At 41.6% G+C, this 15,276-nt stretch overlaps 1 protein-coding gene across 5 annotated transcripts in view; it reads right to left on the bottom strand.

The window, feature by feature from the left end:
• Positions 1-15,276, bottom strand: part of LOC124157212 (guanine nucleotide-binding protein G(I)/G(S)/G(T) subunit beta-1) — a 99,327-nt gene that overhangs the window by 42,724 nt on the left and 41,327 nt on the right. Inside the window, exon 1 of one of the 5 annotated variants that reach the window (XM_046531760.1) lies at positions 8,623-8,641. The exons of the other annotated variants lie outside the window; for them this stretch is intronic. The gene's annotated coding sequence lies outside the window, so the exon portion shown is untranslated. Of the gene's footprint in view, positions 1-8,622; positions 8,642-15,276 lie in introns of those variants that run through there. 5 annotated transcript variants of the gene reach the window in all.

Genomic DNA, 15,276 nt, shown 5'->3' with positions numbered 1-15,276 from the left:
ACGGCAGGCGACGCCCTCCGCCGCCACTGCTGCTGCAACTCCCTCCTCCCCACCGCCGCCCCTCTTACGTCACCGATTTTTCGATCCCACAGTGTATGTGGAGAGAGGTAGGGAGGGGATCGGGGGAGGGTTGGGGAGGGGGCGGAGAGTGCCCGCCGCCGCCGCGACGCTGCAGAGGAAAGGAGGGGAAGGGGCCCGAAAGGGAAGAAGAAAGCACGGAGGGCGGCGGAATCGGTAGGGTAGGAAATACGACTCTCGGCGAGACGGTGGGGGCCCCACACCGGTGACGGGCGACGCCGCCCGTTATTAAAAATTAATAGTGCACAGAATGAGGGCCGGGATAAAACCAGGGCAATCGGCTTGAATAAGTGAAAACACTGAGGGGTGGAGTAGTGAAATTCATTCCACACGTGAGAGAGATCCCCCACCCGTTTCCGCCATTTTCGCACAAAAGGAAGATCTCACTTTTTCAACAGTACGAATCTTCGACCCCTCACCATTACCCACAAATTAAGAGCGGAATTTTGAAGTTCACGAAAAGTTTCATGACTCCGCTACATCCTCATTGGAAAATACATGCAAATGCTATAATTTAACAATTAAATTAATGCCAATGAATTGACGTACCACATAATTTGATGATGCACTTCACTCCCCATGCAAGCGAGAAGACGAAAAACCGAGACTGACTTCACAGCAAAACGAAATTGAAAAAAAAAACAAATACAATCATGTCTTCCGAATCCATGCCGTTTGCGATACCATATCAGCACTTCCTGTACGCTTTTCCGAATTGATAGGAAAAATGTGAAATAGAATGCAGCAAAGCACTCTTCACGTTCCAAACTCCTATTCGAAGAGTTATCTTCGCTGATTCATGCATCATACGACGTTCCAACCGTCACTTTAACGTAAGTCATCGGCACCTTCCATAATTTCTCGCAGACAACAACTTTCAATAACTATTTATCGTCCCAATTCAGACTCTAGGAAGGACAAAAGTAACGGTTTAGAGAATAGTATTTGAATTGAAAATAAACAATGGAAAAAAATGCACTTATGATATAGAAGTCAGATATTTGAAAGTTTCCCCTCAAATCTAACATCAAATTAAGCCAACCTTAAAAAACTTGTCAAGGTAATCGACAGGTAGATTACTCAGATGTCACAGAGCAAGCAAGAGAGAATACTGCATAATCAGTCACATGGTCCGTTAGAAAGCATGCGGCAAGACATTGGAGCAAAGCCAGTGGCGTAACTATGGGGGGATAGATCCCCCTCAGACCCTTAGAGAAATGAAATATATAGTCTATTTTTGACATTTAATAACTACATTTACTTTAAGTTTAAGCTTTCCAGGCGTGTCATTTTTAAAAAAACTTCCCGCCCCCCGCCCAAGCCTTGGAGAGGGGGGGAGGGTCCGGGAAATGGTACGGGGCGAGGTCCTGGGATGGGGTCGCCACCCCAGCCCATTCCAACCCTCCCTAAACATATCCCTAGTTACGCCACTGGGCAAAGCTATCACATACGCTAATATCTTTTGATAATGGGTAACATGACCTAATTCCTCAATAAAAAATAGGTCCCCCATTAAAACGGAAACATTCTTATTTCATATCTAATCCCTTTCTCTTAACTTAGCCAACTTCATTATTCTCATGGGCATGCTGCAAATCTCCATTGGTTAAAGATATACGGAAAACAATAGCAAACCAGAATGTCACAGTTTCGCACACGGCGATTCATGTTCTAAACATCCTTAAACGCTCACTTATGCACCTTAGAGTACTGACGTCATGGTAAAATTAGCAGTGCCGGAACATTTCCCTTAACTTTTTTTTAGAAGTGAGATATTACGGTGTATGTTTTTTATCACAACTAATTATTTAATTTCATTACAATTTTTGGTTTCGGTTACAAATGTATATATTAGAAATTTTGTGGCCACAAAATTAATAAAAATTGTTATTTGACTATTATGTTCTTCGTTAACCGGAACGGCGTTCCATCACCATGACACCACTGCCTCAAAACCCCCTGAATGAGAGCTAGAATGAATGAACTCAAATAATTACGCGGCCATACAAACTTGTAAGTCACACGATACGTTTCACCATAATATCGGCCGTACCCATAATCATAATTGGCTTCTCAAGAAACGAAGACGACATGTTCTCTAATAAAATAAACTGCCGACGAAAGTAAAATTACAAAGCGCGGCGGGGGCAATTTAACACTCGGGTTCATGGCGCTTGGCGACCGACCGACCGTCTAACTCGACGAGCTTTATAATGAAGGCAACCTGTACGATAGGAGCGGATGAACCCGCCACCGCGGAAAAAAATATATATGTATATGGATCCTGAAGTCCAAGCAGGGTGTCCACCCACACATATATAGGGGCAGGGAAGGTGGGAGAGGGTTAGGGGTGGTGCATTTGCCCGCGAGGCCGTACACTGCAGCTCCCGACTATATTCCGTCATTTCCCCCACCAACACTCTACCCCCTAACTCCCCACTCCTCCCCTACCCCCCTTCAGGTATGATGGCGGCAGCCTATGACGTCACATCCACGAGCGGGCACACCCCCACCACATCTCTCCCCATTAACCACCCCATCCTCCGGGGAGATGGGGAGATAGGAGGGGGGATAGGGGAAGATATCACCCTCACCACCTCTCCTCACGGACTCAACGCCCGCCCCTCCCCCGCAGAAGGCGGACTTCGCGCTTGCGTGCAAGGAGAGGGAGCGAGCGTGCACCAACACATTAATTCCCCCGATACACGCCCTCCCTCCCCCCGACATACACGCTTCCCCTCGCAGCAGCCTCCAAACCCCTCCCGCTGCGGCGGGCTGCAAAACGACTAGTCCACCTCCACTCCTCGAACCACGGCGTGGAGGAGAAGAGAAGGATAAGAATAGAACATCACGAAACGGTGCGGAAGATGAGGAAGGAAGGAAGGATGGAAACGTGCTGACGGTAAGGAGGAAGTGGGCAGTGGGGGGGCAGTGGAAAACTTCCGAGGTGGACTCCATTGACAACAACGCGAGGCGGATGATTTAATGCGGGGAATCAGGGCGGGCAGGGAGGTAGGGGGTTGGAGGAGAGGGGGCCGGGACAGCGGGTCCGTCAAGTATCTCACTCAAAACACAAAGGAAGAATAATCCAAGAATTCACAAAATTCAGATGGTACACTGAAATACTGGTCTAAGTAAGACGCTAAAACAGAATCGCAGAGAGAAACCACGGCCCATGATATTAACCTCCGTTAGGGCAGAGAAACGACAGGAGAGCAAAAAGTTACGCCTTCAGTACAACCTCCGTGGGAAGATCAAAGAGCAACAGATAATTTGATAGCCATAGAAGAAAGCGAAGAGCAGCGGTAATTGTAAATAAACAAACGTTGTTGAAAAAGAGCGAATACATCATTTCATTGTCGAAAGGTAAATATTACATTAATCGATGTCAACTTCATTTAATAATGTGTATATTTCATAGCACCAATTATGTACTGTGATATATATAAGTTTTTCACCCTAAGTATCAGTGGGAGTGTACAAAATATTTGCTATAAAAAATATTAAGCTTCATAAAAAGTGAGAGGCACCTACCACAAAATCACGCAACGGTAAGGAAAGAAATGAACTTGACACCTCCGTTTTCACGATGCTTTCAAGCACCTTTCTTGAATTCACCCTTTTCTTGCTTATTTTCATTCAAACATCGCCTTCTTTCCGATTTCAACGCCACCTACAGCGAATGGCAGGCCTACTGGAGATACCCAATGCTCAGTAATCAATCCCCCTGCATAGCGGAGGGTATCGAATTAAAGAGTGAACGACCCAAAAAAGGGATGCATCGCTTAAAGCGAGATACACTACCCGAGAGAAACGCGAAGGGAAGCGTGCGGTAGCGTCCTCTTTTGAGTTCTCAACCGAGCAATATCACCACCACTCGCACGATTGCTTGCTTTTGAATTTCTACTCCCATTTAATTTCATGTTATCAGCAAAGAGGTTCGAATTGCGCAAACGTCCATCACGAATGACTCGGAATTTCATTTCCCACTATCTGGAAAAATCTTGCGAATGATTAAAATCTGACTACGCATCAGCACGAAGATTCCGTTCCAGTGGCATAATAAAAATGTAGCGGTGATGAATTCCGGAAGGGATACGGCGATTAGGAATGAGCCGGAGCCAAAATGATGGGTGCGAAGTATTTGTGGACACACATTAGCCTAATTTAAGAATTTGTCCTCGAGCACTGATTTCATGACGCTGCGGACGCCACGGAAATATATGCTATCAAAAAATGACTAAATAATGTTCAATTTTTTTTTACTCTACGAAGGTCTCAAAACATAATGAAGCCTCAAATTGAATACCACAATCAATCAGGAGTGCGTAACTGAAGAAAGATTGACACTCGACGAAATTCTGAATTTTCATTATTATTTTAAATACATATTCTCATAATATACGCGAAGTTATAACAGCGTTATTGCGTCTAATTTACAATCAAGCTAATATTTACTACCTGCGTACCCCGTTCTCCTACTATTGAAGATGCAGCAGTAAACATTAAGATCAAGCATAGCTTCTCTGAAAACCTTTTCTGGGGCTTCCTTGAATTGCACTCCCGCAGTCGTGAAATTTCCCTGGAGCAATGGTTTAAACATAGGACGCAGCTCGGGCAATGCGGAGCGGAGGCAAAAATAGAATGTCTAACAAAAGGTGAAGCTTAGTTATTAACATGAATGCGAGAAAGTATAATTTAAACACATTGTAAAAGCATTAATCACTATTTCAAAATCAAATAGTTCGCGATGAAACTGTTTTAAACACCACAGCAAGAGAATCTGGAGGCCCAAAAAAGAGGGCTACAGAAGCTATTTAATGTGAAAGAAAACCTCCACGAGACTTAAAATAAAGAAGTTGATAAGTGATTCCGCTGACCACCTTAAAAATGAACGTGACATAGGAATTGCGAAAACGTTAGCAACCAATAAAAAGACAAATTCTGAATTTAACATATGACATTCTGAAACCCGCACAAATTAGCGATGCAAAACAATTGATTAAAACCAAAAGAAATAAATTATTTTTGCGACTCATAATGGGAGGAAGAAAACCCCAAATGAAAGTTAACTTAATTTGGAAGTGATAATTCATTCCGATCGATTTAAATAATTAAAATGTGTACCCATTAATATTTATGCGTGGAAATAATAACGAAACGAATGCAAACAGCAACAAATTGAATTTATAGGTTCATTTAAGGGAATATTAATTACGCATGCTAAACATAACGCTTGTTGGCAATGATGGAGGAATAAATCAGTGAGTTTGACGATCATTACGTAACATCTCACAACCTTTAACGAACCTCCAACGCTCTTATCTTGAAAAATATTTCGAAATAGCGGTTATCTTTCATTCGCAGGAGAATAAACAGCGATCCTCACATTTTAATGGGGAACGAAAGACAAACACGAGAAAACACTCAATGCAAACTATTTTCAAGATCACGGAAATAAGATATAAAATTCATTACTACAAAGGCTATCTAAGATTAGAAAGTTTTTTATTGGAACGAGTATTAGCACAAATACGCTGAAATAACTACTAAAAAATTCTTATTTCGCATAATACTAAGATGGCTCAACAGTAATCTCTCGTATCGAAATGGTAAAAGATACTTCTCATCACATAAAGGATAAATTTCACGTCAAACTTGGTCGATTCCATGCATATACGACTGGATATTCTTTCATTCCATAGAGTAAGACTCGAAAAATAAGCCCTACCAAAAGCAATAAAATTACTGATGAAAATTTTACGAGATATATTGCTAACTGGGCTTCATTTTCCGAGAGAAACACAGCAAAAAAGAATGTGCACCTAAAAGCTGAGTGATGGCACATTGAAATGGACTAATTGACAAACGCCACTCCATCGAGTGACCAAAAGATGGCGATCTAACACAATACCGAAACAAATGTAGACAGAGATTGGCGGGTGAGGGAAAACGGGGTGGGTAATAAAATAAAACTTTCAAAAAACAGAAATGTATATATTCCCTCTGGGTTGAACAGCTCGCTCGGTCACGACGTATGTGAGAGGGGCCGGGCCGAGGGGCGAATCAACCCCGAGGGCTCCGGAGGTGGGGCACTCCGGAACTTACGTCATCGCGGGGCGGCACAAACGCGGTGTTGAACATAATGCGTGAATATTTAAAGCGGCTCTTTGCCCGGTGCGCACAATTCGCCCTGGGTCACTCGTACATCTCTCTCTCTCCTGCCGAGTTTGCCGAGAGGAGGGGGGAAAGGGTTTCATCCCGCGGGGCGCAGGCGAGGGCAAAATTCATCCTCGCCCCTTCCACCTCCCGCCGATGGCATCCGCCGGCCGTGCGTACTGTGGAATCGAGAGCCTTTCGAAGTGGCGAGGCTACGTTCCAGAACCAGGGTCCTACTTTCAACTTTGTGGACCTCTTTGGAAGAAGATTTACAGAAAATATTATCGAAAACTAAAAATAGACACTTAAAGAAAAGTTCGCGTCTTGCCCCTGGCGTGTTCATTAAAAAAAAACTCTTACTGGAGATCAAAAAATATTTTCTGCATAACTACCAGCAAAATGATGCACACAATGAATAAAATTTGAGATGGGTAGCTTTTTAGCTGCCTCGGATGCTTTATCCAGTTATTACTTCACCATTCCATTATGACATCAATGTTTTTTTTACAAAAGTTCAACAAAAACAAGGAAAGCGATATGAAAAAATTATTAAAAATCCGCGTTTTACGCTAATTTTCGAGTTGATTTAACCATATTCCGCGATATTTTTTCGGTGAATACCTACTCCTGGACACTGACCTATGGATACTGGAATCTCACGAGAAGTGCTTCATACGATTAATTCATTGCTAATTTGCTAATTGCTAACTGCTTTCCATAAATCGCCCTTTCCTCGGAACTGCAGTTGTCGTAAGAATTTAAGAGAGAATTGGGGAGTTAATTGATGTGATAGGTTCTACAAAATCCTTAGGATAAGGATAGGTTGAGAAACTCCAGGAAGGATATCTGACGCCGTCACTGGGGCAGAGCGAGCTACCGCTAGAGAAATCTGGAAACTACTGCACCTGGAGAGAGGCAAAATCAGCCCATCAGAAGAGATGTTTTTCTTTAGATGGCCATGCGTATAATTCATACAACAGCGAGCCTGACGCGGGGTCTGGGAGAGAACCCGGGTCCACGGGAGATGCAAACCAATGCGTTAGTTCGCACACGTGGGGCGCACGATTTTGTGGCGTTTCCTGGCACGCTAAAAATATCGCGAATCCCGGACCAAAACTTGGAAGAGAAAAGGTCAGCATGGGAGAATCCGAGGCGCTGAAAATGCCCTGATCGATATGTATTGCCGTTATTTCACGGCGGCCTCGCTCACTTCGGGCAGCCGAGTCGTTCATGTGGAACATATCGCACATTTTGCGAGACTACCAATCGAAATCGATGAAAATGGGTGCCATAACATTTGAGGGCCAAACTACCAAATAAAAACAAAATTCAGATTTTGGGCATGGCTCTCTTTCCAATTTACCGAAGTTTTGTGCTATCGCATTTTGTTGCAAGTGAGATGAATTCTAAACCAGAGTACTCACAGACTAACTAAATTGACAATTCTTTATTTCTGACATCCATCCAGATAAAACTCAGACGCTGGCCCATTCTGCCCCAGCTAAATAACACTCACTCACTTGATTTAGTGACCTTCAGGAAGATATTAACCCTAAATAATTATGTATTTGTAGAGAAGGCCACGGATAAAAGACGAACCCGGTATTATTACCAATAATTTCGAAGGTTGAACAAATTATCATATTTTGAAGCTATAATTGGTAAGAGATTACTGAGAAGCTAAAATTGCCAAACATTTTATGCTCCAACAATTCTTGAAATACGAATGGGATGCCGAAATTTGACTTTGGCAACGATAGCTCATTAACCTTTTTAAACGAGTTGAAAAAACAGTAAAATAAACGTGCTTCCTCTCCTCCTGAATGAAATAACTATAATAACTCGACGACAACTAGTCTCCGCAATTAAAAATAATCTTGTGGATAAAACCGTATTACTCAAGAGTATTACGTTTATTGGAATGCCATAATTAATCCGATCCTTCACGAAAACAATTCACTGCTCTATCAGAAGAAAATAAGGAACCTTCATTATTAGTTTCAGCAATAAACACTACGCTACCAGGAAAAGATAACTTGATATGGCTTCCCCGAGCAACCTGGCATATACTTTATTTCAACTACGTGCAACCAAAATTTAATATTCCTCATAGACATCGCCATAAAAAACAACATTTATCCTTCACAAAAATGGAGAAGCGTTGAGCCAGATCTCTAGCATATCCAATTCTCACATAGATCCTTGATAAAGCAGACACTACCCAACTAAATAAGTCAGGATTTCGGTTCTCTAGCCTAGCTATGAAAAAACGGCTCAATCTATCTCAGTGTTCAAACCCGAAGGTTGATTAGCATCACGAGGGTAGAGCTCACTGCAGACTTAGCCACTACGTATGAATTTCACACATTCAGGGAGTATTAGTACCTTTCCATAGGCCACCTTTCACTAAGAGGATTTCGTCTGGAGGTGTACAAAGGCTTCTCTGGGATTTGATCGTGGTACCCTTCGATCAACATCCAAGCGCTGTATCCGAGAGGCTACCCCGCTCCCCACAACGGCTTTATCTTACGTGAAACAAAATCCGCACTGGCAATAACCTGGAGGTCTTCAGACAGTTTTCAGCAGCCGCCGCAAACAATTAAGAGCGGAACAGCCCTGTCTTTGCATACGTACAGTCAAAGCTTGCGATGGCGAGGAGAGGAGGGGGCTGGGGGGAAAACGTGAACGGAGCAGCCAATCGATCTTGCAAGTAAACACGCACACGGACACAGGTGAAGAAAGGGAAGTCGGTTAAAGGGGCGGGGAAGCGGGGCGGTAGGGGGTGGAGAACTAACCGCCGAAGCACCTCCACCCCTTAAGCTGCTATCACCGGCACGCGCATGCGTCAGGGTCCCGCCTACCTGCACACATATACACTCCAGGATGCAAATGCAATTGAAGTACTTGAACGTTGTAGGGCGCGCAAGATACGCGAGGCTTAAAAAAAGAAATAACATGCGGAAAGGTACGGGAAAGGAGTGAGGAGGAGGAAAAACAAAGCCCCAGGGAGCTGTGGTTAGGGGTGATCGTCGGACATTCACTCACGTAATTCTCTATCCAAGAAAATTATTTACACACTAAGAAAAGTTTAAGCCAACGAATGTGAGGTAAAATAATACTAATTGTACGATGATAGACTCGACACCATTAAAAAAATAAAACAGGGTTCATTCATGCATGATTTTCTATATTTTTTACATGTTTAAATGAATGGGAATGAAATGAGAATGAGTAGACGGCTTCATTTACACAAACCAATTCATGTGAGCTCGATTGCAGCCAACAAAACATGTGAGATTGATTTCTGGCTATGCAACGGAATCCTCGGAATATAATCATACCAAATGGCAGCAAAATAGTCTATCTTTATATAAAATTTCGCGAAGTAAAACGTAGCGATGGAATCAAAGTAATCAACGGAAGGATAGGAGGTATGAATTATAGAAATCCCTCCAAGTTCGTTAATCTTTAGCAAATGGATTTGAAAATTCGAATCTTATATTATTTAATCTTATAACATATTATGAGAAAAAAATAGGACTATAGCATCCTGCGTACTTATTCTACCAGGTACCCAATGTAATAATCTAAGCTGGTATATGCGCCCGATGAAATGATACTATGATTATTCAAGCACTTAGGTCCAAAAACACTACTCTCAAGATGTGAAATGAGATCATTCAATTATTTGCAGGAGTATTTCCGCGAAAATAACAGAGGGACAATGGGTAAGGTCATTCAATGAGGAGGTTGCCCAATTATAAATATTGACGAATAGGTCATTCGACATGGCAATGCCTTGCCTTCATTAAAAATGCAGTCATGAAATGGCCATGACCAACCAATGGCTGAGAGAGATTCCTTTTATCGTGTGCTGTGAAGCGCATGAGGAACACATTTTGATTTCCAAACGAAACCGAAGGAAGCTGACTACGAACCATGCTTTGCTTCAAGAATTTGAAAGGTGGCAGATGAACCAGCCTCGATGAACTTTTTCGTCTGGCTTTCTGGATTGGTGCAGCGAATGACAAACATTACAAACGGATTCTCATTAACACTTCATTCATATGCTATTATTCATGTCTTATTTAACTTACAGCATTTGACCCGAATAAAAAATTAAAATATTGCACAAATAAAAGCACAGTTTAAATTTCACGATCATGCCTTGAACGTCTACAGAAGTTTGAAGGGAAACACGTTTATCGCTTGATTGCAAAACACCCCAGGGCACATACACTCAAAAATGGATGAACAAAGAGGAAGTTAGCGGCTTTTATCACATCCTTGGCAGTCTGCGGCTGCTTACGGAAACGCCACGTTCGGTCTACGAATCCTTGCATCGAAAACGCGTAGATTCATTTGCGCATTTCCACATCTGCATTTTAACCCACGACTGGTAATTAAGGCTTCACGTACATTGCATTCCGTTTCAAACCAACGAACACACGATAATTTCACGCATTACGCAAGCCCTCAATTAAATAGAACAGAAAAGGCAACACTTCAATGAAACAAACAGCGACTGAAGCAAAATACGAAGTTGGCTATGATATGCTACTATTAGGCATATTGCTTGTTATGCACTATAGGTTACCTGTTCAGTGGCATACATTACACGAACAACTTTTTTCAGCTGGCGTTTACTTCCAAATCGTCAAGTGACAAAACTTCGTCTAAATTAGCTCTGAAAAACAATAACGTTAAAATAATTATTATCTATAAAAGGGCCACATTTAATCAATGACATTTAGATGAAAATTGCAACAGAGAAACGGATTCGCAGCTGAAAACAGCAAACAAATAACTACCTAATGAAAACGATACTGCTTCAGCAACTGAATTCTGAGCTGGACAGCGACACATAAACAACGCACTTCCTTTAAAAATAATCCCAAAATAAACATCCGGTTCCGGATGAATAGAGGATGACTTTCGAGCGGTCAAAATCAAGTAGGGACACGGAAATTTAACCCATTAATCCACGAAAAACAGTGCTATCAAAATGTGAAATCCATCTAATTACGTCGCTTATATTTTTACTAACAAAATGACATTAATATTCATATGATGTTAGGGTAAAGCTAAAAAAAATCTTAAATATGGATTCCTTCGGCTACTACAGACACTAAAAATAAAAGAGAGTGCGAAACTCAGAGATTTAAAATTTCATTCTTTAAGTGTAATATTAAAGATCGCGACGGTGGCTCAATAAATAGAATTAATGGCGTAACTCGCTAGGATGACTCATCGCATGTTTTACATTTTTCTTCCATTTTTATAGCTTGCATGGATTTATAACTGTAGGAATTAAAAACCATTGGCAAGATTTGTATTTGTATGAATATGAACATGCTTTTTTCTACTATGCGTAATATTTCTATGACAGTGCGGTATGCATGAGGTGGTCCTCTCGCATACTGCACGACGGCGATTGATCACCCCCCGTCAAACACCCTGGAGGTGGCTCGCAGGGTACTATGTAGATGCACCCTCGTATAAACGCAAAGCCCCAGGGGCTTGGTAAAACAGAATCGGGCGAGATTTGAAGCGAAAATGAAATGGTGCGCATCTCCAGAACCGTAACTGCTCCCATCTCATTTCTCGCAGAAAATTAAAGCACACACGATCCTAAATCTGACGGAGTGACGCATCCAAAAGTCCTCCTCCACCCTCCAGTCTTTTTTTTTTCGCGCTAGTGAGTCTGCGATGGAACAAGGTCCACGTATCGATCAAAGGGTATGAGCTGCCAAGTCCATTACACCTCCAAGTGGCAGACGGAGGTGAAGACCAAGTATAGGATAGTGCCAATTCCTCATTCTCCTCATTTCCCACACCCCTACCACACGCTCTATCTTCATTAACGCGGACATTGTTGTACAATTCCCTCATCACATTGCGCACTCGCCAGCATGCGTGTTTGTCAAACCCTGACAGGAAGGACGGTAAATACATGGGCACAATGTCATTAATTAACAATACCCATATCTATACCTATGTATCGTTCGATGAAATGTGGAAATCAAGATTGGAGTGAATGATGGGAGCACAATCATTATCGACTTCCATGGCAATCGAAAAATAGATTTGAACAAAGTTTTCCCCGACAGGGATTCGATCTATGGCTCTCTACCGACACAGCAGCACGTTCACTCCTATAGGCCGCCGCAACTACATGCGTCGATATATTTTTAATACGTGAAACACAAGCCAACAACGAAAACCGGAGCAAGTACACAGTAAATTCACATGAAATAATCATTAAATCCAAGATGAATGGAAACAGAATGGTAAATTTGCGAGTAATTTCTCACTCCGTGTGCATATATCTTCACGCGCAAACGGAACATTTGAGGTACATCAATGACAACAAAAGTAGTAGGGGAAACTAAATTTCCTCAAGGAGCAGAAATGGAGCCAAAACCCTTGTCCTAAAACTTTGGAAAGTGACTGTACATATTTTACTTCATTATCGACGGGTATTAACGTCTTAGACGTCATTAACAATAAGTGCAGTGAATAATGACCAGCTATTATCTCGTTAATTGCCAGTGCTGGTGGAAGCCGGTTGATCGCTTTATTATAATGTTCGGGATATGACAAAGATATTATAAAATAATAACAAGATATTATATTTCGGCCATACTGAGATCTATACATATCACGTTATGCTAGATATCGAATAAATACTTCGCGGCATGTTGGTAAACCCTTGGTGCTTTCGACCAAGAATAAACTTGGTTGAGTACTGGCGGAAGCGGGATTAAAAGTTTGAGCGGAAGAGGAATTCAGAACACTCCTCCAGAAAAACGAAAACCGCAGGCCTAACTTATTCATATAATCCTTTTCGTTATTGGATGGGTCTTATCACGGGGTGAAGCGCGAGTGATCTCTATTTTTACAATCATTTATTATAAGTCCTCATCTAAAATAGGAAGAAAGACACAACCTACTATTTTTAGACTTCAAGAAACGGATAGACCAAAAAAAAATATTTCAGACATTCCTCCTCGTCATTAAAAAATCCTTAAATGAAAAAAGTCCGATTCACATTTTCCAACGATACAAACACCCAAGTCAGCAAATAAAACGCGAAACATAACAGTCCGAGATGGTAAGAAAAATGTCGGATTATTCCCCCATTCACCTAACAGATAAACGCAACATTTCGAGCTGGCTACTTACCACATGAGAGCACATCCATGAACACGAAAAAAAAGTAAGTAAAAATATTTATTAAGTAACTAAAAATTAGCGCATGTAAAGAGCCAAATCTGAGAAAAAATTCACTAATCTACGAAAGAACTAAGACTACAAAGATGAGTACGTAGACCAAGAAAATTTTCTTTAACGCTTTCAAACGATTTTTAGCGAGATGACGGCAATGGCACAGAAGAAACAGCACCGGATCAAAATTAGAAAAATGTGTTCATTTGAAAGACAGGAAGGTACAACCAAGTTCAGCATATAATTTTTGCGCGTCTTATGTCCGAAAATCTCTGATGTAAGGTTTCACATCAGAATGAAAGAAATTTGAGAAAATAATTTCCCGCCATTTAATTCAGTTTCCATTAAGTTTTACTACAGACTACAATAATTTCTGGGAAAGATGACAGAGTATTTTCAGCTACTACTGATGAAACGCCAACAAATTAGTACCAGAAGACTTAAAACCCACAGGGAGAACCATTGAACACCGGCTATCCTGCCCAAATAGATATGCGCTCTTCGAGATCATGCCATATGCTACGTGCGAAGGTGGACAATCCAAGTCGAACGATCCAAAAATAAGACCTCAGGAAATAGACTTTGCGCCATGGAGTTCCACGAATCCTCGATAAAACGGCAAAAAGCCTTTCGGCATCAGACGTGCTTGGTAATGTTGGTCTACACAGCACCCAAATGGATTCAGCCCAACAGATGAAATAGACCAATGCAGTCAATCCAATCAGCACAATAGTAACCTCGAGTCGTGAAAAGACGAAAAACTTCGAAGACGATAGGTTGATAAGCAAAGAAAACCCCTTTCGAGCATAGAAAACAAACAGTATAATATGATGAAATCCATTAAAAAACAAATTTTCATTTGCGCCCATTTGAAAAAAAAAACATCGTTTGGCATGCTCCTCAAAAGCGAGATTTTGCTCACTTAAATCTCAATAGTAAAAATTGAAAATTCATTAACAATGGCTGAGACTGTGGAAATATATTCTCTGTAAGCAGGAAAACAGGAAACGCTGTCGCGACAGCGCCTTGGCTGAGGGTGGCCGCAGTGAAGAGATTGGGGGGTCCAACATAAAAGAGGCAGCAACAAAGTTAGAATGTGTACCTTGAATATCTAATAACACTAACTAGAGAATTTTAATTCGGGAACATAGCTGCTCTTTCTCTCATCACCTTTGCACTAACCGAAAAAACGCTTACAAGAGCATTACTTATGGCTAAAAATATTCCAGTTGAGGTTATAAATACATACGAAAGCAAAGAACACCTCAAACTGATATTCATCAGAATACCGCAACGCCACTGACGCATTTTCCAAGCACTTATATAATCATTTTTATCGGCAATTTCTCCTCACCACTTTATGGTATCCAAGCCCGTACACCCCCCCGCGCTCATGGATAAGGAAATGGTTCCAGAGATAATTTAAAATGGAGCCATGACCATTGAAATTCCTAAAAATCCACCACCTCTCCCTGAAAAGAAAAGTGACTGCATACCACGAATATTAAAATAGAAGACTCCCTAGTCGGCCACCAGAAGCGTTATCGCTGACGGCATGTCGATCTGAATTACACAAGGAGATAAGCAATAATTAGGGCTGCAAACAGAAATTTATATTAGTGATGATATAAGCTACCACATTCATAAAATTTCAATGCAAAAGCAAATCCGCTATGGTAAATATTGAGAATAGAGGAACCGCGGACATTGTTGAAAAAGTGTACCCTAAATGCCAATATTACTGAAGCTTCTATGGGACGAACATGGGCCTCTTGTATGTAGTTCCCAAGGGGGCTGCATAGAGGAGCCCCA

The sequence above is a fragment of the Ischnura elegans genome, chromosome 4 (genome assembly GCF_921293095.1).
Source record: "Ischnura elegans chromosome 4, ioIscEleg1.1, whole genome shotgun sequence".
Taxonomy (NCBI): domain Eukaryota; kingdom Metazoa; phylum Arthropoda; class Insecta; order Odonata; family Coenagrionidae; genus Ischnura; species Ischnura elegans.
Note: the sequence above shows the minus strand (reverse complement) of the source record. Positions and strands in the feature narration are given on the sequence as shown.